The following is a 2,887-nucleotide window of genomic DNA, read 5'->3' as shown; positions in this document are numbered from 1 at the left end:
AATTAGGCACCCTGGGCTCTGGAAAACTGGCAGGATGGGGCTTTAGATAGTTAGATATTCTCAGGAGCTGATTTCATGAGCCCGATTCTTATAAGAAAATACAGATATAAGATATCTAGAAAAACACTAAAATCCTTCATGGTGATATTTGTTTCTCGTGACCAGCAGAAGTTTCATAACGCCAGCAGAAACTTTCTATAAAAAATACGTGCTTGATTGCATGTGCTCCCTTTTTGCCAAAATCAAGTATATATTGTCTTTTCCCTGTACCTCTTTGGAAGTTTCTCAGAGCTATCGGAGGTGCTGTCTCCCAGGCTGCGGTCCTTATATTGCCCCAAATAAAACTTAACTCACAACTCTCATGTTGTGCATTTTTTTTTTTTTAGTTGGTATCTTTATAACAGAGAATGAGAAAATTCTGAAAGGGTTCCTCTGGCTTAATAAAGAAGCTGAATAAGAATTTCTACATCTCAGGAAACAGTGATGCCAACTTAAATGTTAACTCTGAGACAACAAATCAAATAAGATAATCAGAATCGTATATTACTTAGGGTCATAAGTAACATTTCTCTGAATATAACAATCTAATATATGGTCACCTTAGAAGTCATCTTTAATATGATATATGATTGTCTAGAAGTCACCTTTAATAAGAGAATTCTGATTCATATTAGTTCAATTTCACCTAGTCTCACCTAGTATTGACATTGGACAATAGAGTAATAATCCTGTCAGTGTTCTCAATATACCACTTTATCAAAAGCAAGTTTATAACAGAAGAATCTGTGCTTTGCTACAGCTGTGAGGAAGAGCCAATCTTTTTCTTTTTTAATATTTCTGAACTTTCTTTCATTAGAAATAACAAGAATCTGCAGTTTTAAGACTGAGCACTAAAATTTCATTATTTAGTACTGAACAGGGGAAGAAAACAGGCATGAGAAGCTTAAATTTTGCCATAGGAAATAAGCAGGCAAAAATATAATGTTTTGTATGTGCATGTGTTTGTTTTTAATACAAAAGTAATGAACTAAATTATAAGTTCTAGGAAGACAGTTTGTGTCTTTTTTTTGCTTCAAGTACCCCCAAGGTTTCAAGTATCGCAATTTTGAGGCTAAATCTTCAGCCTGTGGGTTTCAGGCCACATGCCTGCTTCTTTTCACTTTGAATGGCTTGCAGCCCTGGACCAAATTGAGAGAAGGCAAAGGATTTTGAGTTTCCTTTTTTGTCCCATTCTGAGCTAAACTCATTCCCCCAACACTCTACTTATTGGATAAACACTTCCCCTTTCCTGCCTGACCTTAACACTACTGCCTGTAAGGTACAGTGAGGGAATGTGTCTGGGAGGAAAAATTTTCCTTGACCCACTTAGGGTCCCTGGCTGAGTCTGAAAAGTAAACAAAGACAGATTAACAGGGGAAAAAGCACACACGTGTTTAAGTTTTACATGATGCAGGAACATTCATAAGGAAATGAAGATCTGGAGAAACAAGCCTGAGCATTTTTATGCTAGATTTAATGAAGAGCAGGTGTTGTGTAGAAATATGAGAGGTTAATTAGTATGAGGTAAGTGTACTAAACTGGGAGAACAGCAAGGCCTGCTTGTTAGGATTCTTCTGTGTGTCCCTCTGTCTTCAGAGATAAGGGTGCTCTTTTTCTCTGGGAATAGGGAGAGCACCTCTCACAGAAGAGTTTTGTGACCTCTTTCAGGTGAGAAAGTCTGGGGAAGGTCATAGTGACCCTCTTGTCATTTTCTCAAAATTTCTTCAGCTTACTCAATATGCTGAGGTGCTGTATTTTGGAGTAGCATGTCTTGAACCCCATCAGTGGCAATATATGCCACCCCTAAAATATGTCACTTTAATGTAAGGATTATTTTAAACTAGGGGACTTCCCTGGTGACTCAGATGGTAAAGAATCCACCTGCAACGCAAGATAGCTGGATTTTATACCTGGTTCAGGAAGATCCCCTGGAGAAGGGAATGGCAACCCACTCCAGTACTCTTGCCTAGAGATTTGCATGGACAGAGGAGCCTGGCATGGGCTACATCCAACGGGTGGCAAAGAGAGACATGGCTGAACAACTTTCACTTTCACTTTTTAAACAAAAGGCACTTGAAAAACAGCAGATGCAAGAAGGGCCCTCTGACAACCCCTTTTCTTCCTTAAAAAAGGAGATTAAGCCCCCTGCCCCATATAGTAGATGTCTTCCCTATACAGGAGCGTGTTCCAAGACAGGGAATCCTGGAAAGCCAAGAGGAATCTGCTCAAACAAACCTTATTAAACTAACCCATATCTTCCTAGTTACTTCTCTACCTAGTTAACTCCTGCAGTTAACTTCACATAGTTAGCTGCTGCTACTGCTAAGTCACTTCAATCGTGTCCGACTCTGTGTGACCCCATAGACGGCAGCCCACTAGGCTCCCCTGTCCCTGGGATTCTCCAGGCAAGAACACTGGAGTGGGTTGCCATTTCCTTCTCCAGTGCATGAAAGTGAAAAGTGAAAGTGAAGTCGCTCAGTCGTGTCTGACTATTAGCGACGCCATGGACTGCAGCCTACCAGGCTCCTCTGTCCATGGGATTTTCCAGGCAGGAGTACTGGAGTGGGGTGCCATTGCCTTCTCTGACATAGTTAGCTACCTTTGTCCAAACCCTTTGGTCTTGTCACATCTCTAGAATTCATCGGGTTTTTTAATTGTTTTAAAAGTTATATATAAGTTCGGGGCCTACCTAGGTCTTCATGTTCCTTTTGAAGACTCCTGTATACACATAGAAATATGAAATTACATTTGTTTTTCCTTTTGACTGGATTTATGTCAGTTTAATTATCAGGCCCAGTCACAGAATCTAAGATGTAAAAGAAAATTTTCCCTCTGCTATGCTGCTGCT

The sequence above is a fragment of the Bison bison genome, unplaced genomic scaffold (assembly GCF_000754665.1).
Source record: "Bison bison bison isolate TAMUID 2011002044 unplaced genomic scaffold, Bison_UMD1.0 scf7180017864104, whole genome shotgun sequence".
In the NCBI taxonomy this organism is placed as follows: Eukaryota; Metazoa; Chordata; class Mammalia; order Artiodactyla; family Bovidae; genus Bison; species Bison bison.
Note: the sequence above shows the minus strand (reverse complement) of the source record.